Source organism: Nomascus leucogenys, chromosome 7b, assembly GCF_006542625.1.
Source record: "Nomascus leucogenys isolate Asia chromosome 7b, Asia_NLE_v1, whole genome shotgun sequence".
Lineage (NCBI taxonomy): Eukaryota > Metazoa > Chordata > Mammalia > Primates > Hylobatidae > Nomascus > Nomascus leucogenys.
This window is the reverse complement of record NC_044387.1, coordinates 66,752,274-66,779,392: the sequence shown is the minus strand read 5'-3', so window position 1 is coordinate 66,779,392 and position 27,119 is coordinate 66,752,274. Positions and strand designations below refer to the sequence as shown.

General features: G+C 40.3%; 1 long non-coding RNA gene across 1 annotated transcript; it reads left to right on the top strand.

The window, feature by feature from the left end:
• The first annotated feature begins 6,230 nt into the window (after positions 1-6,230).
• Positions 6,231-18,722, top strand: LOC100580001. The gene is made up of 6 exons (XR_001116085.2): positions 6,231-6,400; positions 13,741-13,914; positions 14,450-14,564; positions 16,455-16,604; positions 16,732-16,894; positions 18,307-18,722. It is a non-coding gene; the product is annotated as an uncharacterized LOC100580001 (long non-coding RNA).
• The last annotated feature ends 8,397 nt before the right edge of the window (positions 18,723-27,119 follow it).

The following is a 27,119-nucleotide window of genomic DNA, read 5'->3' as shown; positions in this document are numbered from 1 at the left end:
AAAGATGGTTAAAGTTATACCATGAAAATATAAACAGAAACAAGTCAGGGGTCATGATTTTACTATCAGAAAAGGTGAACTTGGATCATTAAGGATTAAACAAAACAAAGAAAGGCACCTTATAATGCTAAAGGGTGTAATTCATTACAAAAATACATATTCATAGATAATTACATAGAAAACTGTGTTTTCTGAAACTGATTTCAGAAAAGATATCCACCAGATTAATTTATTATTTTACAAATAGACAAAGTGGTGAAAAATCTAACTCAAGACCCCTTAAAAATGTTTCTAGACAGTTTCACATAGGAATTTATGTAAATTTCTAAAGAAAGACGATTCCAATGCTCTTGAGACTGTTCACAAAGTATAGAAGAAGGAAAGCATCCATTTTCTTTAACTGAAGTGAGTACAACACAGCAAAAGCTAACAAATTGCACCTAAAAGAAAACTACACACTGAATTCGCTGATGACTCTCCATAAAAATATCATAAATAGAATATTAGTAAATAGAGTTCAACAGTATCTTGAAATAATCATGCACTATGACTAGGATTTAAGAATGTAAGAAAATTTCAATATTTAGAAACATTCATGTGATTTTCCATATTACTACATATAAGGAGAAAAACCATATGATTATCTTCACAGATGCTCAAAAGCATTTGGTAAAATTCAAAGATATTCTAGACCAAATTCTCAACAAAACAAGGCTAGAAGGATGTTTCTTCAACATGATTTTTTAATCTATATATACTCATGCGTCACTTAACAACAGGGAAACATTCTGAGAAGTGCGTCATTAAGTGATTTCATCGTTGTGCGAACATCATAGAGTGTACTTACACAAACCAAGATGGTATAGCCTTCTACACACCTATGTAATAGGATATGGCCTGTTGCTCCTAGGTTAGATGCCTGTACACCATGTTACTGTGCTGAATACTGTAGTCAGTTGCAACACAGTGATAAGGATTTGTGTATCTGAACATATCTAAACATAGTAAAAATACAATATCATAATCTTATGGGGCCACTGCTGTGCCCCATAAGATTTATTTATTGTACATGTTTATCAGAACACACAGTCTGTTGTTGACAGAAATATTATACAGCACGTGGCTGTATTTATGCAACAACAGATAGATTAGATAGATAGATAGATAGATAGATAGATAGATAGATAGATAGATAATCTTTTCTCCAAAAACAAGAACTAGACTCAATTTGAACTGGACTGTGAACTCTAAGATTTACCAATTGGCTAGGAACCACACTTGAGGCATTATCAACCTGTGGCTCCCAACTGACATGGGTCCCACTTGGGGGTCCCTGAGAGTTGTAAAAAAAATTCTTTCCATGGTACCAAGTGCACCCCCAGTACCGACTTTTAGTTGGAAGTCAGGCATTAACTTGCATCCCTCTCCAAAATATGGTAATTTGCACCTAGGGATTGGAGAGATGGTCATGAGAGACCTTCAAGTGTTTAAGGAAACATGGTCAGTAGATCATGTAGCCTTCATATGATGTAGAGATCTCTCCAAAATGAGGCCACCCTTAGTTACTTGGGGTTGCTTCTTGGAAAGATAACTTGTTATTTATGCACACTTTGAAATCGATTGTCAGGAGTCTTCCAGTTAGAAAAGTTAGTAAAAAAATTGTCTTTGACTTTAGCCGAAGTAATCAGTGTTACCATCTGAGCCTTGGAAGGCATTTAGATCAGCCTTAACTCACTGGTCAGAGTTGTTATGGGTGACAAAATTGCCCTAGATTTCTTCATCATGAGCCAAGGAGGAATCTGTGCCATCAGTAATGTGGCCCGCTGTACCTGGAGTGATGCCTCTGGCCATCAATGTGGAAACTTAAGGAGAAAGCCACCTGACTTCTAAGGTAGATGTGGATAGTTTATGAGATGTGTTTAGCTATTTGGCCTATAACTCTGGGGGTCATGGTTAAGGTCAGTACTGGTTGTCCTCATCCTGTTAATAGTAGCCTTAACTGTGGTAGCCTCACAGTGGCCTCATAAATGCTGTATGAGATTGTATTGAATGAATTTGCTTCCAGCCTCTGTCAGTCAGATTACTCAGATTAAGCAATGAAATGGCATACTGATGGGGAAAATTCTCCAGAAGTCAATACAGTATAGAAGAAAGTGTGGATATTGTTGGGTGGACAACCCTCTATTGACCTGTTATATTTCTGACTATCTTGAAAACAGATATTGACTGCCCTTTCTTTCAGACTATCTTTTCAATGATATTTGTACAACAAACAGCCTTGGAACTTAAAGATATGTCTCCTTCCAGAGAAAAATATAGATTTTCTTATAGCCTTGAATGATAAAGGTAATGTATGTCACCTTCTGGAGAAAAGATCACACATGCTTATTGCCGAATATAAAAGATTCAAGTTCCCTAAGCTCAGGGTTTCTCTCCTGTAACGCAACCTACTGCATATACAGGCATCTATCTGGGCCTGTCTGAATCTCTCTCACAGGACTTGAGAGCAAGGATAACTGACACAAATAGGCTGATGTTCATGCTTCTTGCTTTCTATGAGAAATAAAGTCCTGTGTCTCTGATCTAGGAGTCTCATGTCTTCTGCCAGCAATCTTGCTGTGACAAGCCAGTGTGTTACCTTGCAAGTAGGGTAAAATCTCAAGCCCTTCATACTTCTAGATAATAACAGAAGACAAAAATGGAATTGTCTAGCCCAGTTTACAGAAAAAACTATTTTTAAGATCAAAATACTTTGATTTCTTGTCTAATAAGAACTTACATTTTCTTCCTATGCCTTGGGCCTGGTGGAATTGTCAAAGCCTTCCCCAAAAGCTGCTCCCCAATACAACCTCCAGGCGCACGTGCCAGTCCAGCCTTTTCTATTCTACAGTTTCTAAGATTTCTACAATTTTCCTAGGTTCTATCTCTGACCCTTCTTGAAGAAGTCTTCCTTTATTTATTTTAATTTTAATTTAATTTAATTTTATTTTTGAGATAAGATCTTGCTCTGTTGCCTGGGCTAGAGTGCAGCTCACTGTAGCCTCAACCTCCCAGGCTCAAGTGATCCTTCTACCTCAGTCTCCCAAGTAGCTGGGACCACAGGCATGCACCACCAATCTGGGCTAATTTTTTTAATTTTTTTTTTTTTTATAGACGGGGTCTCCCTATGTTGCTCAGGCTGGAATTGAACTCCTGGGCTCAAGTGATCCTCTCACCTTGGCCTCCTAAAGTACTGGGATTACAGGCATGAGGCCACCGCACCCAGCCTTCCTTTATTTGATACACAAAATTCCCCCCCAGGGACATCAAGCTGTCTTGCAAAACTGGTTTCTTCATTTTTCTTCTGGAGATTTCAATAGCCCTGGGTCCCTGGAAATCAAATTCTTACATCATTCACTCGTTTATTTTGTCATTCATCAAATATCTCTAACACCTTATGTACTCAACACAAAGTAAGTGTACAATAACCACTTACTGAATGATTAATAAATCATTTAAATCAACACCATCTCTCAAATCAACACTCAAATAATATATCAGCGTAAACTGTGAACAGTGTTATGAAAGAAAAGTATTTAAAAAAAGGACAACATTAACAGCAATAGAGGAAGTGGCATTTGACGTGGGAACTGCAGGGGGAGTAGGAGTTAACTGGGTACAGGGATGGTGATATATTCCAGGCAGAGAGAAGAGCATTGACTCACTCTTCTTGGTCCTGTGCCTTTTTCCAAGTCACAGTCAATGGCCAGCTAGAAAGGCTTTTCCTTTCAAGAGGCCCTATTTCTTCCTCCTCTTTTCTAAGGTGGACTCTGTTCCTCCTTCCACCATCATCCCGATGGCCTCAGTGGCAGGCATCATCTTTTCTGGAATTGTCTCTTCTTCATCAGCCCCTCCAATGACCCCAAGAGGCTCCCCATCGCACTAGCTTCAGACATTCACGCACTTGCTCACTAAGGGGCACATCCCACTCCTTGCCTATTTGCATACCCTGAGCCCAGTTACTCACACAACCTTTAATAGTTACTGCTTCTATATACATCTCCAGATTCTCATTGATAGCTCATCCCTCAAGTGACTTTAAAGAAATGAGACGTACATGAAGCTTTATGATGCAACATGTCTTAAAAAGATGACAGAAACAACAGAACTAGAAAAAATAGAATGCCCACTCCTTATGGGATCATTTGTGAGCTAGGCAAATTCTTATAATACAAATTGACCTGGTGTTTTCCTGAACAAATTAAGTAGAAAGTAAGCCAGACACCAAGAAAAAAAAAAAAAAACAACCCTGGTGGCCAATGTTAGAACTCATTTGTTGTAGCGAATACTGCTACCTTTAATCATATTAAAGTAGTTGCTGCTGCCTCCTCATATAAGTGTTGGCATTGTAAAACAGTACTTACAAACTACTCTGTAATAAAGCATAGAGATGTCTATGTTTTAAACGTCCTCCTTCATCATTCAGATCCGAAAAGGGATATGACTTTGAATAGAGGAAATATGTGAGTGACATTAAGTGTGGTATAAGCCTATTTCATGTTCCAGCTCTGGTATGGGGCTGGGTAAAGCATCAGTTCTGGTAAATGCCAGCCAAATTTGCTGTCAATAATAAGATAAATCCATGACAGGATAAGAATTGCTGTCTACTACAGAAAACTGCTTCTTGTTAGCGACATTACTTTGCTGCTCTATGACCTCCTTCTTGGGGTGATGAATAATATGACAAGCTTTTTGTGTGTGTGTCCAATAAAATATATAGCTTCTTGGAGCAAAATGAAACTGGGCGTTGAAGCTATGTACAGTACCTAGATTGATATTTTCTTAGCTATTAACTTGAATTAATCCTGATATGATACTATTTTCATTTGAAAAAAAAGGTGCAGATGATTGCTTTTTGGAGACCTAATTCTGAGTCTCTGAGGTATTTTTCAATTCACCCAGTCTACCTATTTATGAATTATAAGTTTACCATTAAATACAGTCACCAATGATTGTTTAATAACCTCTTGCCTGAGGAGTGTATGGTTTAAATTCCATAGATCTTTGGTTTCAAAATTGCAAACCAAACAAGAGCCAGTGTGAGTAGTTATTGAGGGAAGATTCCATTAAGTATTCTCTGAACATTAATATAAAATGACAACAGCAAGAGAACAACTGTTAAGGAGTATCTGTGGGCATAAGGGAATTATTGGTCAAATTGAAAAGAAAATCTGTAAAACCTCTCCCATTAAAAAAAAAAAAAAGACCAGGAAAAAGTTTTTCTTCTTTTTACATTGAATGATTAAGGGGAACACTTCACAGAATTCAAGAGGAAATGAATCCAGGGATTGAGAGCAGCTGGCTGTGACAGTTAACCAGAGAGAGGAAATCCAAATGATGTGTTTTCAGGACTTGCACCTTGCAGAGCGCTGCAATCTATGCCAGAGAGAGGCTGGAAAGGCCTGTAGACTGAGTTCTGGGAATCAAAACCCAAACCAGCTGTGCCAAGGGGCTGGATGACCAGGTTTCCACCAACAAAAACATGGTTGCCAAGTTCAGATTAACTTTCTTAAAGAAAAAAGCAGCAAGAAGTTGATCATCGTACACATGACCCAGCCAAGGCAGGGACTAATAAAGCGCTCTGCTGGACTCTAATTCTATAGTATTCTCACTGTATGGCTACCACTGGCAGCAGACTTACTCATGGGGTTAGGAGCCTCTGTATCCTTTTTCTCCACAACCCTACTCATATTCCCACCATAAACCAGGAGTACCCACTTTGAATAAAACCTTACATAGATAAGCAGAGGAAAGGAAACAGAAAGTATGCTGATGATTGGCAGTCTCCTAAAGTACCTTCCTCTAGGTCAAAGCTTTCTATTAGGTTGGTGCAAAAGTAATTGTGCTTTTTGCCATTTAAAGTAATGGCAAAAGCGCAATTACTTTTGCACCAACCTAGTAGTTCATCTTCCAAGCTGAAATCATCAGGAGTTTCATTTTTTCCCTTTAACACTTTAAGGTGTTAAAGGTTGTCATCCTCCTTAGTCAAAATGACCAATTCAGTTGTCTGGACAGGCCAGCAAAGGTGCCTCCTGGCTATAACGCCTCCATATGGTGAAGCTTTAGAGTGTCTACCGCAAGCACAGCCTCTTCTGAAAGATCCTTTGCATAGGTCAGCATGTTGGCATTGTGTGATGTCACAACCACAGTCAGTGCTGATTGGACCTGTGCTGGGTGTTTGTTAGCTATCTAGAAGTTGTCCAGGGGTCCCTGAGGGAGGCCAGCACAAGAGCTCTGCTGTAAAAGGACATTGGACAGGTGTGAAGAGTCCAATCAGAAACTCTTTTTGAGAGATTGAACACAAAGCATTCAGAGAGTCAGCAGGCTGGAGAGGCCAAGACACACACACACGAAGAAGGCAGTAAGCAAAACCTGGGTGGTAGGAGAAGCTATGAGTAAACAGAAACCTGGAGATAAATAGAAGAGATTAAAAATAGTTATTCCATCGTAGTAGTAACAGGAGCAGAAACAGAAGCCAAGAGAGGGTAGAGAATTAGTCCTAGTGAAGAAAAAATGAGTGCAGATAAGCAGAGTGGAAGACTGGAATCAGGAGCACAGCCAGCTGCTAGAGTCAGTAGATGTTATTATGAAACTTTTCACTATGTCCCAAATAGCCATAGTATTTAATTCTCTGGTGGCTTAGCTTGAGTTATTTTCATTTTTTCTGAGTTTTCCTACTTTCCTGTGTAATCTTACAACAAGCCCTGTTAACTGAGATAATGGATTATTCTTTATTCTTTGCATCCTCTAAGAACCTAAGCAACTTCTCAGGTCACCTTGTAAATGGATCAGAGCAACACATTTGAATGTAAAATACTGTCTACAAAATCCAAAGGTCCCCAGAGTGTATTATTTTAATAGGTAGGGGCTACAACACGTACCAATCTGGCATTCCCTTTGAAGAAGATATTCCAATATCCTGGGATTATCAGATTCCTGGAAACTTTATTGAAGGGGTAGGCTCCTTCTTGTACTTTTATAGGATATATCTCCTTCCCTCTTATAGACATGTATCTTACCATGGCATCGAGAGTAGCTCTTAATTTCTGCTCTTCAACTCCTGTCAGCATGAGGTCATCAATTTAGTGTATCTATGATCCATTGATGTTTTATGGGATGATGGGATGTTCAAGGCACTTATCTCCCGTATTGTGGGGTAAAGCCTGAGATTTAATATAACTCTGAGACAAAATAATAAAAGTATTCTGCTGTTCCTACCAGGTGAAAGCAAACTTGACTGTTTTCTCTGCTTAATGTGATATAGCAGGCATCAGCAAAGTAGAGTCTGAAGGTAAAATCCGCCTTGCTGCCTTTTATAATTTTTATTAATAGACTTGCATTTTTAGAGTAGTTTTATATTTACAGAAAAATTGAGCAGACAGCATGGTGAGTTCCCAATATACCCATAATTTCTCCTGTTATTAACATCTTACATTAATATGGTACATTTGTTACAATTAACATATATTGATATACTATTACTAAATAATCTTTTTTATATTCAATGTTCTACTGGCAAGGCTGAGAATTCAACAGATCAAAGCAAAATTCAGAATTAACCATTGCATTTGGTTTGCAGCTATTTTGGCCCTGCTGCAAGAGATTATTTTAGAATAGTTATATATGATTCCTTTTTTTTCATAACTGTGCCTTGGGCTGAGAATTTAGTGATTTGAGTTTGTTATTTTCTCTATTTAAACCTCTCCTGATTGTTCGTATTAACCATACCACCTCACAGTCCTTGTGTGACCCTTTCCATCCATTCTGTTTGGACTTCCTTAATTTTGACCTAATGTCCTTTTTCTGTTCCAGGATGCCATCCAGGATACCACATTACATTTATTTGTCACATTTCCTTAGGCTACTTTGACATGAAATTTTCTCAGATTTTCCTTGTTTTTGATGACCTTGGCAGTTTTCTTTTTGTTTTTGTTTTTGAGACAGGGTTTTACTGTGTTGCCTAGTCTGATCTAGAACTCCTGGGCTCAAGTGTTCCACTTGCCTCAGATTCCCAAGGAGCTGGGAATACAGAAGCTCACCACTGCACCAAGTTCACCTTGGCAGTTTTGAGTAGTGGTCAGGTATATTGCACAATCTTCCTCTATTGGAGTTTTTCTGACGATTTTCTCACAATTCAAATGGTGTTGTGGATTTTTGGGAAAAGATCACAAATTTAAAGTGCCCTTTTCATCACATCATATCAAGAGTACATATTACCAACATGATGTATGACTATTGATACTGACCTCAAACACCTGGCTGAAATAGTGCATGTCAGATTTCTCCACTGTAAAGTTACTTCTTTCTGCCTCTCCTTACTGTATTCTTGGGAGAGAAGTCACTATGCACAGCCCACACTTGAGTGGGGAGTTATGCTCTCCCTCCTTTAAGACAGAGTATCTATGTGTTATATTTGGAATTCTTCTGCATGAGAGATTGTCTCTTCTTCTCACTTGTTAGTTTATTAAATCATGTATTCGTATCAGTATGGAATCTTGGATATTTACTTTATACTTTGAGCTATAATCCAATGCTACTTTATTTTATTGCTCAAATTGTCTCAGCTTTGGCCATTAAGAGCTCTTTTGGTTGGCTCCTGTGCCCCTTTGACATACCCCCATCGATGTGTGTGTGTGTTTTTGTTGGTGATGGATTTTTCTTAGTTTTTTTTGTTTTGTTTTGCTTTTTGTTATTTGTGAGCACATCCTTACTTTTTGGTATAATTAGATGCTCCGGGCTCATGTGGTGTATTTCTCACCCCAGTGCTAGAATCAGTCGTTTCTCCAAGGATCCCTAGTTCCTTTGATTGAAGAATGATATTAGAAACCAGGATCTGAGAACTGGATGTGCTTGTTGCTACTGGGACACTTACTGACCATTTTGTAAATAAAATTTAATTAGAACACAGCCACGTCCATTTGTTTATGCATGCTCTATGGCTCTCATATTGCAATGGCAGAGCTGGGTAGATATGACAGATTCCTTATGGTCTGCAGAGCCTGTCATTACACTCTCTGGCCTCATACAAAAAAAAAGCCTGCCAATCCTTGGGATAGAAAAAAAAATAAACAAAAGTAGTGACTGCACATATAGGCTCCAATGATTTTCTTTAGTAAGGAGACTTCATCAGGAGTAGAAGCTGCAGTTACAGTCATCAGCTGATTAAGTTTAAATAATCCACTCTGCTAAGATCCATCCATGTCCTGCCCTAGTCAAATCAGAAAGCTATATGGGGATACAAAGCTACTATACGCTTCCAACACTTAATTTATCACTAATCTTTGCAGTTTTCTCATGAATTTTAGATTGCTTTGATTAATTCTTTGGGAAGAACCCAGTGAAAGCCCTGGAATATCACTGCCCCCCTCCCAAGATCGAGATAAATTCTTCTCCATTTAAATGTATGTTCTCACTGTCTTTGACCTAGCACCCCATAATCCATTACCCAATCATATTCCACAGTTATTTTTGCTAACATAAAGTAGGAAAAATTATTCTTTTTTTTAGAAAGCCTTTTCCTTTGATATTTGACTTTGTAACTGCCCCCCCACCACAATACACACAGGCATGTTGGCATTTTAATTATGGCACTGTGGAAAATGAAGGATGTTGGGAATGTGGAAGTAAAGAACTGACATGTCCTTGTAGAGTAAGTCCTCAGAGAGGTTCTTACAGGGTTTTCAAATAAGACAAGAACAGCCTCTTCACAGTTGATGCTCATCAGGACATAGACAGACTTTTTCCACTTTATGCTGTTAAAATTCACTAGAATTTGCAAAGACTAGCTTCTTTGTAGGGATTCAGGAACTGTGACCTATGGACATATGTTCCTCTGCGGCCCTCAGAGGGGCAGCAGCAATTGGAGGATCAAAACCTTACGAGGCCTCTGAATCCTTCCATATATCCCCATTTCAGTGGTCAGGGTTCCACATTTTTATGTTCAGTGTTCTACTGACAAGCCTGAGAATTCAACAGATCAAAGCAAAATTCAGAATTAACCATTGCATTTGGTTTGCAGCTATTTTGGCCCTGCTGCAAGAGATTATTTTAGCATAGTTATATATGATTCCCTTTTTTTCTAACTGTGCTTTGGGCTGAGAATTTAGTGATTTGAGTTTGTTATTTTCTTTATTTAAGCTACTCCTGACTGTGAGTATTAATTACTTCACCCCATAGCCTCCTTGTGTGACTCTTTCACCTATGCTATTCAGTGGCAGTGGCTACTCAGACCCCTAAAATGTCATTGTCTTACCCCTGCATGTCATAGACTAACAAATTCTCATTCTTAAATACTACTACTGAAATTTTACTGCCCTCATCAACCAACTTTCCCAACAATTACTCCCAGAATCCCTCCTTCTCCCCCTTCCCTGAGATGCTAGAATCACTCCTGGTTCTTATATCTGAACTAGTCAGGAATATTAGACATAAATTGGCTGTTTTCATTTGGTTATACTAAACCTAGAATAGGCTTGTGGCTTTCAAAAGAGACCCCCAAATACAGTTGCTTAACCAATACAGGCTTATTTCTCTCTCACATAACAAACCACAAGAATACAGACCCACAAACATAGGAAGGTGGTTCTGCTACATAAAATCATCCGGAGAGCCTTGTTCCATCTTTCTAGGTGCCCTGTCATCTCCTCAAATGTTGCTCTTATTCACTGAAGCAAGCTGACTCCCCAATACCATGTACATACTGAACCCAGAAGAGGGGAGAAAAGGAGGAAGGAGTGTGCAAAGGAGTTCCTTTTGAAGAAGTGACATGGAGGTTAGACACATCACTTCTGCTCACATTTCCCTGATGAGAATTTAGTCACATGGCCATGCCTGGCCACAAGGAAGGTTGGAAAATTTAGTCTCTAAAATTAGAAGAATTATTTCCCCTTTTCCTTTTAGTAACAGAACCTCCTGTTTTCACCAAACCTAATAATGATCAGCCACACTGACTCTGATTGAGTTGACTAGAAAAGAAGTTTATTAAAAGATGACCAAGGAGCTCACAGAAACACCAGGAAATTTTGAGAAGGTTCAGAAAACAGGTAGAAGAAGAGAGACTCTAGGTATCTAGAACCCAAGTATAAATCATGCCACAAGAACATGAGTGATGGGCACTGCTGCTGATAGCACTAGACACTGGACATCAGAGCTTGCACTCGCCACCAGGATAAGAAACCAGTGAATGTTACTTTATAGGGCAAAGGGGACTTTGCACATGTAATCTTGGAAGAGTATCCCAGATTACTTAGAGCCCAGTGTAACCACAAGCGTCCTTATAAGAGGGATGCAGGTGATCAGAGGGAGAAGTAGGAGAGGTGATGACAGAAGCAGAGATTGAAGTGATGCAGCCACAGGCCAAGGAATGCTGGCAGTTACTGGGAGCTGAAAAGGGCAGGCCCCAGCTTCCTGAAGCTCTCAGCAGAACCAATCCTGTCAGTTCCTTGATTTTAGCACTAAGACTCATGTCAGACTTCTGACCTCCAGAATTGTAAGATAATAGATTTGTGTTCCTCACCACAATCAAGCTAATTAACATTTCCATCACCTCACATAGTTACTATTCTTTTTTATTTTTTATTTTTATTTCTTGGTATGGTAAAGACACTTGGGATCTACCCTCTTAGCAAATTACAGATATACAATACAGTATAATCATTGTGTTGTTTTCAGCTTCAAAGGGTCAGGTAATCTGTTGCAGCAGCAATAGAAAAATGAACACAGCAGCTTTTGCCTGGAGACTCTCCATTGGCCAAGCCAAGATTGTCTCAGAATTCTGCTGCAGTCTGAGGCTCTTCCCACCATTCTTTGTTTCTCTTTATCCTTTTACAGTTGTTAGACCTGTCTCCCAATCTAATGGTTCTCTCCACCAACTCCCACTCCCTTTCTCTTTATCCCCCAGAGCCATTTTCCCTAATGAATTTCTTTCCCTAATAAACCTCGAATCCCATCTTGGCATCTGCTTCTTGGATGTTCTCAACTAAATAATGCTACCAATCCTACTCTCTCTCCTGCCCCAGGAAACTGGAGGCTTTAGCTGCCTTCTACTCCACCACCCCACTCCTCAGAATAGACTCTCTATCACTCCTCTTCATCAGTTCACTAGCTTCCAATGCAAAGTCCTGGGGAGGTGCCTGACTGGCCAAGCCTGGGTCACATGCCCCCTCTCCAGGGCAGGAGGCTGGAAAAACAAGTCTCTGGCCTATTTGACCTCAATAGTGGAGGTCTCTAACCCTCATGGAGACTCATACAGTGAGGACATCCCTAAACATAAAAAGTGGGTTCATGTGCTGCCAGGTACCCCCAATGTCTATGGCAATATCCCTCCCTCAAATAATGTGAATCCCATCCTGTGTGAACAAGAACCATGTAGTCTTCTTTCACAAGAACTTCTGAAGATTTGTCAGGGAATGCTTACACCAGCTCCGTGTTTCCTCTTGTCATCTCCCGACCTTATCTCGCTGTTAATAGGTTGCCCCCTGTGGACACCAGCTCCTCTCTTTATTCCAACAACATGGCTGACGCCAGCCATAGAGAGTGACAAAACTTTACTGAGGGTTTGAGAATAACATGAGGAGTCATACCACATGCCTTAGTCCATTTTGCGTTATCAAGAAATGCCTGAGGCTGGGAAACTTACAGAGAAAAAAGATTTATTTGGCTTACTATTCTGATGGGCTGGAAGGTTCAAGATTAGGCATCTGCCATTAGGACCTCGGGCTGCTTCCACGCACGGCATGAGAGGAAGGAAGCTGGTGTATGCAGAGATCATATGGAAAGGAAGCAAGAGAGAGGTGAGGGTGCCGGGCTCTTTGTAACAACCAGCAGGATCGGGAACTAATGAGATGAGAACTCACTCATCCCTGAGGGAGAGTATTAATCAGTTCATATGGGATCTTCCCCCATGACCCAAACCCCTTTCATAAAGTCCCACCTCCAACACTGGGATCAAATTTCAACATGAAATTTTTTGGGGTACAAACATCCAAACCACAGCGCCACCAAAAGGGAAATAGAAAATTCTGTATCATTGCTCCTAAAGCAGATTGGTCATAACCCCATAGAAGGAATTCCTCGCAATTAAACTCTGCTCTTAATCTCCTGCCTGCCACTGTGGTGCTAAAGTCCATTTCTCCTCCTCTCCATGAGCTCCCTGTTTTATCACCACTCTGCCCGTCTCCACTCTTCCCTGGCCTGCTTCCTTCCTGAGGAAGCCATAAAATATATTAGAGAAAAAAAATCTCTGATGAGCAGCTTAGCTTTGCTCTATCTTAATCTGTTTCTTCCAGAATAGAATCATGGCCCTATCTTTGTTTAACTAAAGAGCTTATATCGGTGTTTTTCCAATCAAAAGGATAGTCTCCCTGAAAATGAATTCTGCCTCAATCTCTAGAGTCAGAGGTGCAAATTCTAGGTAGATTTAAAAATAGCAGTGTCCCTAGGATGGTTAATTTTAGGTGCCAACTTGACTGGATTAAGGAATACTTAGAGAACTAGTAAAGCATTCTTTCTGGGTTTGTCTGTGAGATGGTTTCCAGAGGAGACTGGTGTGTGTGTCAGTAAACTGAGTGGGGAAGACCTGTCCTCAATGTGGGGGCATCATCCAAATGGCTGAGGGCACAGACAAGAACAAAAAAGGCAACAACAGCACATACACAAAAAGAGATTTTTTTTTTTCCTCTGTCTCTCTCTCTCCTGGAGCAGGGACACTCTTCTCCTCCTGCCACTGGACTCCAGGCTCTATGACCTTCAAACTCCAGGACTTACACCCGCCGCCCCTGGGCACTCAGGACTTCTGCCTCAGACTGACAGTTGCAGGACAGTGCAGCATTTTATTTTAAAAATACCCCACAACGTAGGTGGCTGGTCCCACTGTAGGTGCGGTTTTAAGTCTCTGGAGTTTGACCTTCTAGTCCAAGGTCATTACAGCTGCAGGCAGAGGCTCCCGCGGGGAAAAGAGCATTTCCTGGGACGCTGGCACTAAATGAAGGGCCCACTCTCCGGTTCAGTCCTCGCCTCCTTCCCGACACATAAAGTTCAAGAGCCGTGGTCCTGAGTGCACAGGAACAGCCCCATCAGCCTTCTCCCTTTGGGCAAGCCAGGAGCAGCGGTGCAAGGCTCCGTTTCTTCTTCTCTGGCTCCTGGACCTCAGCCACCTCTGCTCAGGCACAGGCCAGCTGCCCAGGCATCCTCCTCTGGCAACCAGCTCTGACCACAGCCCTGGTCTGCTCTCGGGGCCGGGCCCATGCCCCTCTTCTTCCTCCTCTTCCTCCCAAGGCCTGGGCTCGGGTCCCTCTTCTCACCTTTCCCTTTCTTGCGTTGCAGCCGTAATTTGGGAAAACCCTTCTTGATCTTCCTCTCTCGCCTCCTTTCAAACACATGCTTGCAGGCTTTTTCCCGATCTCATCCTCAGGGCAGATACGCTTCCTTGATTCTGAGGTCTTTGAACTTGCCCTGAAGCCACGCTACCCGCATCCCAGGGTCTCCAGCTTGCAGATGGACTGTGGTGGGACTTCTCAGCCACCAAGGTCGTGTGAGCCAATTCCCCTAATACATCCCCTCTCATCTATCTATATCTGTAGAGATACCAATATCAGTGTAGATATAGCTCCTATTGGTTCTGTCTCCCCAGACAGCCCTCACGAACATAGTTCCTGAACCCACCTTACACTGCTCCACCCCACCCCCAGACAAACGCACGCATAGAGGTAGGTAGGTAAATACATAGATCAATAGATTTATATAAATTGTGAGCATCACACCTGAAGAGAACTCCCTATTTCCACATTGTGTTGCCACAGCACTCCTACTTCCCACATCTGCCTCCAAATTGGCATTCTTCCTTCCATCTCTGCTCATAGGTCAGGCGACCCACCATGCGGCCACACTCCTTGCTGAGGACCACAGTTTCACAGACACTGTGCCTTCCAGCCACCCCACTGCCCTGCTGCAGCCATGGGAATGTGGCGTTTCAGGAGTCCTCGTGGTGTTCCTCATGCTGACCCTGCTGTGCTCCAGCCATCTCACCGGATCCAGTAGCTTGGGAGTTTGGGTTCATAAGGATTTGAGTTCTGCTAACATCCCTGACAGGAAAAGAGCAGAGTAGCTTTTAGGGACAAACCATTCCAAGGAGAAGGATCACTACACAAGGACCCTCTGACTCTCTCTCCGGAATCTCCCCTCTCTCTTTACAGTGCTCTAAATTCTGTCCTCATCACCCCTGCAGTGTCTCTTCCCCATTTCCCCTCTACCATAGACATAGACAAAGCATCACCCAAAAAGGGAGAGGGAAATACAACTCGGAGTTCTTTAGAGGTGAGTGGAGTTAAGAACCTGACCTGGATTCTTCTCTTTTACAAAGCAAAACTAACTAAATACATAAAAATTTAAATTTATTTTCCTTTCTTCCTTGGTCCAGTGAAGACTGGACTCTTCAAAGTGGACTTTGGTAAAAACAAAAGAAAAAGTTAAAAAAAATTAAATTCTAAAGGCTAAATTTACACTGTAGAGATTTTTAATAACTGAATTCTGGTAACAAGTTGGTTGACTCAAGCTAAGATTCTTTTCCTTCCACTTCTGCTTCCTTATTGTTGTTTTTGGTTTTATGTTTGCATTTGTACTGTCACACACAAGATTTCTCCTCCTTTCATTTATTTCCACCAGTAGACCTGCACCAATACAAAAATGTGCCCTGTTAATAACAATAGCTGCTGTTTGTTGATTATTTACTACATCCAGGTACTTCATGTAAGAATGCTATACTGTAGCTAATTAAAATAATCACAGAAAAATATCACTAGGTAACTTTGGTTACTATTTTCTACATGCTAGCTTTTATTCTCGTTTCATCCTTACCATCATGCTAGGAGGATAGGTATTATTTTCACCATTTTAGAGATGAGAAAAGTGAAGTAAATACTATTAATTTCATTTAGAAGATAAGTGGATGAGGCTTAATCACACAGTTATTAAGTGGCAAAGACCGGATTTGAATCAAGGTATCTGATTTTTAAAATTCACCTTGTTTTAAAGCGTTCTACTTCACCTAAGAAGTTAATACATCTCACAACCAGATAACTCCTTCTTTTCAATTAGACTGTGTCTGTATCTGGGATCAGTTGCAAAGCAGAAGTATAACGTGACTAAGGCCACTGCTGGGTTAGGATACCCCCATCCAAGGTCAGGTTCTTCACTTACCTCTGAAGACTTACAATTAGTTTTTTCCTCTCCCATTTTTTGGGTAGCCTTTTCTATTCTTTCCTATGGAAAAATTTGTAACTTACCAGAACAGTTCACAATATGACAACATTGTAGTGGCGACATCATGGAGACAGAAGGAGGAAGAATGGCAACCCTTGGACTCCTGGGGATGTGGAAGCTCCTTGACCACACGTGGTACCTCTCTTCCCTGATCCCAGATTGAGAGCTGTACTAGCCTGGCATGCAGACAGCAGCTTTAGAATCAGATCTGCCTTCTGGTGGCTTCCCACCTAGGAGCCATGGGACCTTTGTGAAGTCGCCAATTGTGCTGTGGATGCTTCATTTGTGAAGGAGAACAGGAGTGCCTTGTAAGTTGCAATATGCATTAGAAATAGCAAATAAAGAGTACTTAACTCATAGGAGGCCTGTGATAAATGGGAGCTTTTATTATAGACTGCCTTTCTTGCTCCTGTTTTGCTTCATCTTTATGTTTAGGTGAAATTACAGATGGTGCTAATAAAACATATCAATAATTTGAATTTCACTTTTGTGGATGCTTTAAACGTCATAGTCATTAGAAGGTGGATCTGGCTGATTGTACTTTAAATTTTCAGTTTGGGCTGGAGCTTTGTATTATAACAGGAGGATACTGGACAAGGTGAGTTGCCGATAGCCTCCCACCACCCGCCAACAGACATGTCATCAGATGGAATGTAATGGACTTTGGCCAGTTGTTCTCCACCCCAGCTCTGATTTAGTGGCTCTAGCAAGAATGGACAAATGAGCCTAAATACAGAGCTTGTTGTGCTACTTTTGGCTTTCCTTGTCATTATTTCTTCCCCTAAATTCAACAAATCATTACTTCCTCTTTTATTATGTTTTAGTATGAGTGATTTAATACCACAGATATTCAGAATAAGCCTGTGGGAGACACTGGATTATGAGGTGATCATACATTGTTTCTTTAATTCTCAGAACAACACAATAAGATAGGGATCCTGTCCCAGAGATGACTACATTGAAGTTCAGAGAGTTTAAGTAACTTGCCCAAAGTCACATTGCTAGTGAATAGCAAAACCAGGATTCAAGCCTCGGCCTGCCTATTTTCAAAGTTTATGGAAGGAATTAAAACATTTCTTAGTCTAATTTTCTTGGAGTTTTGTTTTGTTTTGTTTGGCTTACTTTCTTCATCAACCTAATACCTGCTTCAAGTCTAAGTGAAGCTTTCACCTCTGCCTGGAAGTCTTCTCCGTCCCTGTAGGCTAAGTCAGGTGGCCTTCTCCCAGCCCCCATAGCATCCAGCATAGAAGCTGAGCACAGCACTTACCACCCAGTGAAAACTGTGGGCACAGTCCTGTCAGCCCCTTCCTCCTAGACTGTGCACCCTTGGGCAGCGTTCTTTGCTTCCACAACACTTGCTACTTAGCAGGGGCTCAGGGCAAATGTGTGGACTTGAACTGCCAAACTGAAGCCATAGGTCAATATTAGAACTAAACACTAGTGCTAAAGTGTAAACTTTAAGATGCAGATAGACCAGTAATCTCCAAATATGTTTGCTGAGGAGTGTGTGTGTGTGTGTGTGAAGAGACTGTGTACCACTGGCTTTTTCTCTCCTATCATATTTTCACTCCTGATATGACTAGGCCTATGGAGTGTTCATTTTTCTCCCTGAACATTAGACATCTCTCTGCTGCCTTTAAATAAAATTCCTCCTTTTACCTCTCCTCTTCTTCATTTCCTTTGCTTCAGACAAGATATGAGCCCTTACCTCACCATAATTAACCTCACAATGGGCTACTGTTTGTTTCATATTAGAGACCACAAGACCGATCAGATAATAGTCCAATATTTTTGGACTATAATTTCCAATATTATTCCAATATTGCTGGAATATTATTCCAATATTGTGTAATATTTTCCCAATATTATTATTGGAAAATAATAGCATAGCTATTATTTAGAATATTTACCATGTGCCAGGGACCGTTTCAAGCACTTTACTTACATTAACTCATTTAATCTTCACAACAACTTTATGAGATTGATACTATTAGTATCAACATTTTACAGATGAGGAAACTGAGGTACAGATGGGAAACATAACTTGTTCAAGTTCACACAGCAATTAAGTGGTCAAGTCCAAGAGCAAAACCAGGCAGGCTGGCTCCAGAGCTCACGATAGCCCACCACTGCTTTCCACCATCACTACGGAATCAAGTCCATGAGGATACTCACCTTATGTCAGTTGCCTAAGTTGGAAATTATAGAATCTTCAAATTGGAAGGGACCTTATCATCCAAGATTTCAACTTTCTACTCACTGCAAAATCCCTTCTGGAACTTTCCAGATTGATGAATTTTCATCAGCTCTGCTTGAGTACTCCCAGTGACTTGGAAAAAAACACTGTAATATGGATATGAAATATAAACTGTTTGTGGATAAATTATTGCATAATAAAAACATGCCTAATGGCTACACTCCCCTAATATGTTCATTTGGTAATTGTTTTTTATTTGCAAAGTTGTTTTGATAGAACTGTTTCTTTTAAAAAAGTTTCAGTATAATTTGTCTTGAGATACATTTTCCTTTTATATCTCCTTATTAATGGACTGATTTTCAAGGAGGAAGTTACAGCAAAGGTAAAAGAAAAAACTCATTTTCTCATGTTGCTGTTTGGGGGTAAAAAATAAAGGCTAACAGTGGGTGAGTGATCTTTTTAATATTTTTAGTTAGTTTCCCACACATACTTTTAAAAGTTACTATGGTACTGTTTTCTCCTACTATTAAAAAATCTGTTTGAAATGAACTACTGGAAAAGTTAGGACATCATAAATCTCGTTAAAAAGAACAATTTATTTGATATTTAATCCCTAATTAAGATGAAAATATCAATTGCAGCTGTTTGTTAGGTATGTTCTTAGTTTGTGTTTGGGCCACAGCAGGGGAAGAAAACCCAGAATTTCATAATTTTAAAGAGATTTCTAAATGCTCTGTTACACAAAACTTGCAAGTATGGCATTGTGGGAGACAACAGCAGTGTCATAGCTGACATTTGGGTTCTGGAGTCAGACTGCCTGGGTTTAAAGCCCTTCAGTCCCCATCTTGACATAATGTTAAAAACATTCAATGTTTTTAGTACAATGCCTAGCACTTTAGATGCCCATTGAAATACTGATATTATTTTTCCTTGTCCATTGAGATCTGTTTTGAAGTATAGGCAAAGCTTGGGACTGAGAATAAAGAATCAGCATCAAAGTCTTAGAGTTCATCGTTTTAAAACTGTTTTCTCCAATTTATCCAAAAATAAAATTGAGGGAGTAAGATAGCCCGTGGTTAACATATCAAAGCACCAATAGACAGATGAGAGACTAAGAAGGTACACGAGCACCACAGGCTAAGATGTGGCCAGAACGCATGTCAGGTAAGAAGGGATACCCAGAAATCCAATCTTGGAGGCATCAGGTGAGCAGGAGCAAAAGGATTTCCCAAGCCAAAGGAACCTTGAATTAAGCAAGCTCTTTACAAGTTCTTCCTTGTGAGGAAGGTTCGGCCCTGGGCTAGGCTTCCAAGGACCTCCATTTTAGTCCTGGGTCTGCCTTGGGTCACATTTCGGGCAGGCCATTTAAATTCTCTGAGCCTCAGTAACATTTTTTTTTCCTGCCTACCTTAGGGTTATTGAGACATTGTGTGGGAAAGACCATTGAAACAAAGTTTCAGAGCACTATCTATAAAACACCACATTTTATCACTAATAATCCCATCTTCTAATATAATTACAGACTTCCCAGGATTTAGCAGCAAGGGCCTGGAAGGCAGACAAAGGTAACTGGCCCCATGTGATAAAAACAGGCACAAACTTTCTTTTCTTACCTCAGAAGCCTAGCTTAGGGCTGGACACTCGGCAAATGCTAACAAAGTGCCACGCATTGGTTTGAAAGGGTTCACTTCAACCTTGCCTTCTTCAGGAAGCACTTACACAGAGCACTTTTCAGTGGGTAACAATGTGACGTCGAATGCTCAGTTTAAAACCTCCTTCCAAATAAAAAATAAAAGGAAATTCGTCCTAGAAATGGCTAGAATAACAGAATGAAAACAGAGCAGTATCTACCTGGGCTTTAGTGCCAGGAAGTGACAGTCGTTGGCTGTGTGTTCAATTACATGGCCGAAGTTAATAGGTAATCAAATATTATGCAGTAATAGATTAGTTGCCTTTCCTTGTTGCTAATTATCTAAAATATCTCTATATTGCATATTTAAACATAAAAATTTCCCTAAGGTGGAATGATGCACTATGCCATTTTTAGTGATTAAATGTGGCATTTTCTGCATCTTAATGAAACCATTATTTTTGTTCAGCTCAGTGATTTTATTAATTAAAAGAATGTCAGGAGAGTGGCAGCATGGTCACAGAGTTCTCAGAGAGTCATAGCATTATAGAGCCATGAAGTACCTGACCAAACCCAGCCAGGGACTCTCAGTTTACCTGTAATTCTCCACCTGGAAGTCAAAAAGCTGGGTTCTGATATCATCAGTACTATATGACCCTGGGCAAGTCATTCAAACTTTCTTTGACTGAGTTTATTCTTCAAACAAGGGATCTATAATGCAATGATACTTTAAATTAAGCTTTTCATGTTGACATATGTTTATATATTGTTACACTAATAATGATGTGTTCCAGCAAAGTATGGTTTTCTTTCTCTTTTTGACAACAAACACAGGGACTAGCTGTATTTGAATTCTCAGTTATTGAGAAAAAACATGGCTTTTCTTAATAGGCTGTAAATAACCTGAGGGTGGGGTTTGGGGTTAATTACTTTGTGTCCCCCATGGTGCCTTTAACATACTACTAGAAAGAAATAGAATTTCATTGTTGCATGTTTCAATGTATTTTGGACCAAAACATCCTGCTCTGAAACATCATTGGGGAAAAAAATCCTAGCATAATGTGGGCCTCCATTTAAATGAATGTTAATTGTGTTGCCCAATACCAATTTATTAACGTTTATGAGCATACAACTGTGTGTGCACAAACACAGTTCATATATAGTTCTTGAAAAAAGCATTTGGGGTTTTCTACCACATGATGCTTTCAGTCAGTACCTCCTATCATTAATTTGTGTTCAGAGCAGTAGTTCCCAAAGCTACCCTTTCAGCAACATGTATGTTGACATGGATTTTGAAATGGATGATGTAAATACAGCCATTCAGAATAATCTGGACATCCTATTTTATGATTTGGAATGCCCAGAATGTCCAAGACATGACATACATTACAATTTCTCAGAAAAGTCACACCTGAGAAAGGTAAACACTCAACGTAGACACTTAGACTTTCCAGGCATCTTAGCTACAGGACCGATGGTGTCAGTATTTTGAGTCCTATGTTCCATAGGAGCATTTTTTTTTTTTTTTTTGAGACGGAGTTTTGCTCTGTTGCCCAGGCTGGAGTGCAGTGGCAAGATCTCGGCTCACTGCAACCTCTGCCTCTTGGGTTCAAGCCATTCTCCTGCCTCAGCCTTCCGAGTAGCTGGGACTACAGGTGCTCACCACCATGCCAGGCTAATTTTTGTATTTTTGGTATAGACAGGGTTTCACCATGCTGGCCAGGTTGGTCTCAAACTCCTGGCCTTGTGATCCACCCACCTCGGCCTCCAAAGTGCTGGGATTACAGGCATGAGCCACCATGCCCGGCCCATAGGGACTATTTTAAAGGTTTAGTTGAGGGTCCAACTCACAGGTCCACCCACTACTCCAGGAGTGTGTCGCTCCCTGCACTGGTGACAACACAGGGAGCCCATGATGTGCAAGCTTCACAACACGTGTGGTTCATTTTCCTCCCCTGATGACCCAAGAAGAGAGTTTTAGAATTCAGGCTGAGTCTCAGTAATTCAATTGTAGAAAAAGCAGGCAAAGCTGTAGTTCTGTCGTAATTAGTTTCATATGTGAATGTATTAATTGTTTCGTTAAGAAATGTATTAGGTAAATTGAATGCGAATGTGGTGGATAAGGACAACAAAAGAATTCCCTTGAAGGTTCATGGTTGTTCCATGTGTAAGCCCGGGAGCGTCTTCATTAAGGCAGGCAGTTTGGGGCCACCCGATCATGACCATGGATCTACGTGCTGGAACTTGAAAGTATGTCCACGCTCAAGATTTCTGTCTCTTCTGAAGCAAGCAAGGACTGGTTTTGCATGCCCTGCCCATGCACATCTTTATGAAAATGTAACCTTTTCACTCACTTTCTGAACTCCACAAAAGAGTCAGCTTTCTCCTGTTGCTAATGAAACCAGCTGTTGAAATACTTCAATTGGGTTGCAGTCGCTTCTCCTGTGAGCTGCATGGCCATCTCTTCTTTTGTTTCAAAAACTTGGCTGGCGCTTTCAGCAACCACTGTGAAGTTGGTAAATATCTAAATGACTTCTTCATTTTCTGACCCTTGAACAGAGAAGTAGAAGATTTTCTGTGTTCATAACTAGCATGTCTGGATTGTGTAATTTCATCTTTGCAAATATATCACCAATTCAAGAAACAGCTTTAGCTTGTTTGGTTTTTGAATAGTGTTGACCATTATTTCCTAAAGAAAAATCACCCAAGCCTTCCCTGAAATGTGAGTATTGTGCTAACTGAGGCATTGGCTAAAAAAGAAGTGTGTGTATGGAGTAGGGGGTGGGTGTGGATGGAGACAGGGTAGGAGGGGCTCCCTGCTTTTATAAATCCGGTAAGCCTGCCTTTGACAATCTTTCATGTTGGCTTTATTCTTCCCTTTGGGAATTTTCCGAAGTCACTTTTGGCCTTTGCTTATTTTAAAGGAAGCAGAGAAACAGCCACAAGAGGAGGAGAGGAAGATAGTTGCCTACAAATTGACTAATGTGTTTTCTCTCTCTCTCTCTGTTACACAACAGATATACAACAGTGCTTCCCCTGCATTGGATGGTAGAGATCAGAGTTTCTAAATTACAAAGAAAAAAAAAAAAAAGTCAAAACTGGTACATTTCAGAGACAAAGAATAAGCATAGGTGGGAAAATGTCTGCAGGCATAGGCAGCCTTGGGCAGGTCTGATCTGACCCGTTCTAATCAGTTATTGGGAAGAGAGTAATTATTAAGGCAGGGGAGGAGACAGTCACCTCCACCCCCAAATCCTGAGAGCGCCATGTAGCCCAGGCCATCCTAAATGGTAGGTCACTGACTTTCAAGAATGCCTGGGTAAAGCACATTACAAGAAGTGCCATCCTATTTGAGCAATACATACGCTAAAGCTGGGCTGTGTGCCAGGCCAAGGGGACCTGCCTGTTGGTGGTGAGGATGATTTCCATGAGGGGGGGGGTGTGTGGATCAGCACCCAGAAGGAGGCAGTCCCCCTGGTTTTCAGCGTGAGAGAAAGATAATCCTAACCCCATCAGTGGCCCTCACTTGTAGTGCTATATGAGCCAGGCCCTGTGCTGAATTTTTCACAGTGATTATTTTTAATAATCCTTACACATAGAGAACTATTATTATTCTCTTGAGAAAATTGAGGCCCAAGGAGATAAATCCACTTACTCAGGGTACATGATGAGTTGGCAGAGTAAAATTCAATTCCATGTTTTTCTCACCAGAAGACCCTTGCTCTTATCCCCCACATCTTACGGTTGTTGACACCACTTGTGGTTGGTACCTGAGCTTATTCACTTCCCGTGGCCTTGTTCCTCCATTCCTTTATTTCTCTGTTGGCTGTTTCTTTCTTTCTCTCTCTGTCTTTCTTTCTTTCTTTCTTGATGGAGTCTCACTCTGTCGCCCAGACTGGGGTGCAGTGGCACGATCTCGGCTCACTGCAAGCTCCGCCTCCCGGGTTCACGCCATTCTCCTGCCTCAGCCTCCCGAGTAGCTGGGACTACAGGGGCCAGCCACCATGTCCGGCTAATTTTTTGTATTTTTTAGTAGAGACGGGGTTTCACCCTGTTACCCAGGATAGTCTCCATCTCCTGACGTCGTTATCCGTCCACCTCTACCTCCCAAAGTGCTGGGATTACAGGCGTGAGCCACCGCGCCTGGCCTGTTGCCTATTTCTTAAATCTTCCATACTGGGGGATGGGAGGTGGAGCAAATGAAAAGGAGCTACTACCATCTCCACCCCCAACCCCCTCACCTCCACCCACCCCGACCGCCATTTACATTTCTATTTCATTTTCACACACATGTCCATTTAAGTATTCATTGCCCCCAAGCAAGAATATTTCAATGTCAAGACCTGCCACAGCATAAGGACTTTGCCCACAGCACTATATTTAGAAGTGATCATGCAAATTAATCAAGTGGCCCAAAGCCTTGATTGTGTAGACAACTTCAGTGGAAAATGCTCCATTCTGATCTCAGTCCCCATCTTTCTAAACTCACTGATGAGTCTTCACAAAGTATCCTACTCAATCATCTCTTTGACAGTCCAGATGGAACAGATAAGGGAGAGACTCTTTTCAAGACAATTCTTACAAATATACGCAGAATAATATGGGGAATAGGCACTCTCCTGTATTGCTCTCAAGTAGGCAGGATGGAAGGATCTCTCTAGCAATTTGATGATATATTTTAAAACTCTGAATAATATTTACGTTCTCTGATCAAATGATACTGCATGTAGAAATTTATCCTAAGTCAATAATCGTAGGCATGTGCAAATATTTGCATGCACAGAAATGTTCATCATGGAATTGGATTATAATAGTGAAAAATTGGGACCGAAGTGTCAGATAGGCGCTTGGCTCAGTAAATGATGACTCATCCATACATTATAATATTATACAGTTATAAAAAGGGTTTCATAAGGAATATTTAATGATTTGAAGAAATGATACTGAAATATTAATCAAGTATTTCAAGAAAGTTTTGTTCATAACGGCATTCACTAGTCACATGTTATTTAAGTTTTAATTGATTATAATTTAATAAAATTAAATATTTAGTTTCTCAGTGACAGAAGGCACATTTCAAGTACTCAATAGTTATATTGGACAGTGCAGATGTATAACATTTCCATCATTTGCAGAATTGTGGGCACTAAATAGAATATGATTTCATTTTTTCCAATATATGTATACACATAGAAAAATATTAGAAGAAAATATGCCAAATAATAATGATGATCTTTAGTTGGTGGGATTGGATGAGAGGTAGGCAAACTTTTTCTATAAAGGGACTAATAGTATTTTGCTTTATTTTATTTTATTTATGTGTTTTGAGACAAAGTCTTGCTCTGTCACCCAAGCTGGAACACAGTAGCATGATCACAGCTCACTTCAGCCTTGACCTCCCAGGCTCAAGCAATCCTCCTCCCTCAGCCTCCTGAGTGGCTGGGAACACAGGCATGTACCACCACACCTAGCTAGTTTATTTTTATTTTTATTTTTTTGGTAGAAACGGGTCTCACTCTGTTGCCCAGGATGGTTTCAAACTCCTGGGATCAAAAGATCCTCCCATTTCGGCCTCCCTAAGTGCCGGGATGACAGGCATGAGCCACAGCACCTAGCCCATAGTAAGTATTTTAGACTTTGTGAGCCATGCAGTCTGTGTCACAGCTACTTCATCTGCCATTTCAGCAAGAAAGTAGCCCTGGGTAGCACATAAGTGAATGGGCACGATTGCATTCCAATAAAACCTTAAAGACAAAGATAGGTTGTGGGCTGAATTTGGCCCACAGGCCATAATTTGCTGACCTTCCAGATTAGATAATTAAGAGTAAGGTTTTTTTCTGTGTACTTACTCATATTTAAATTTTAAAACTAAGTAATGCATATCCTTTATTTTTAAAATAAAACTCAGCTTTTCTAAACACCAATTAACATTCAAACTAAGAGCCAAATTAAAAATGCAAACCTATTTACAATAGCTGCAAAAAAATTAAATACCTAGGAATATATCCAACCAAGGAGGTGAAAGATCTCTACAAGAACTACAAAATACTGCTGAAAGAAATCACAGATAACACAAACAAATGGAAAAACATTCTATGCTCATGGATTGGAAGAATCAATATTGTTAAAATAGTCATACTGATCAAAGCACTTTACAGATTCAATGCTATTCCTATCAATCTACCAATGTCATTTTTCACAGAACTAGAAAAAATATTTTAAAATTCATATGGAACCAAAAAGCCAAAATCACCAAAGCAATCCTAAGCAAAAAGGACAAAGTTGGAGGCATCACATTCCCAAACTTCAAACTGTGCTATAAGTCTACAGTAACCAAAACAGCGTGATGCTAGTACAAAAACAGACAAATAGAACAATGGAACAGAATAGAGAACCCAAAGATAAAGCTGCACGTATACAACCATCTGATCTTTGAAAAAGTAGGGAAAAATAAGCAATGGGGAAAGGACTTTCTGTTCAATAAATGGTGATGGAATAACTGGGTAACCATATGAAGAAGAATGGAACTGCACTCTTAACCTTTCACCATATACAAAAATGAACTCAAGACGGATTAAACATTTAAATGAAAGACCTCAAATTACAAGAATCTTAGAAGAAAACCTAGGAAACACCACTCTGGACATGGGCCTTAGAGAAGAAATTTATGACTAAGTCCTCAAAAGCAATTGCAACCAACACAAAATTTGTCAAAATGGGACCTAATTAAAGAGCTTTTGCTCAGCAATAAAAACAATCGACAGAGTAAACAGATACAGAATGGGAGAAAATATTCACAAACTGTGCATCTGACAGGGGTCTAACATCCAGAATCTACAAGGAACTTAATTCAACAAGCAAAAAACAACTCCATTAAAAAATGGGCAAAAGACATAAACAGGCACTTCTCAAAAGAAGACATACAAACATATTTTAAAAATGCTCAACATCACTAATCATCAGGGAAATGCAAATCAAAACCACAAGGTTATACCA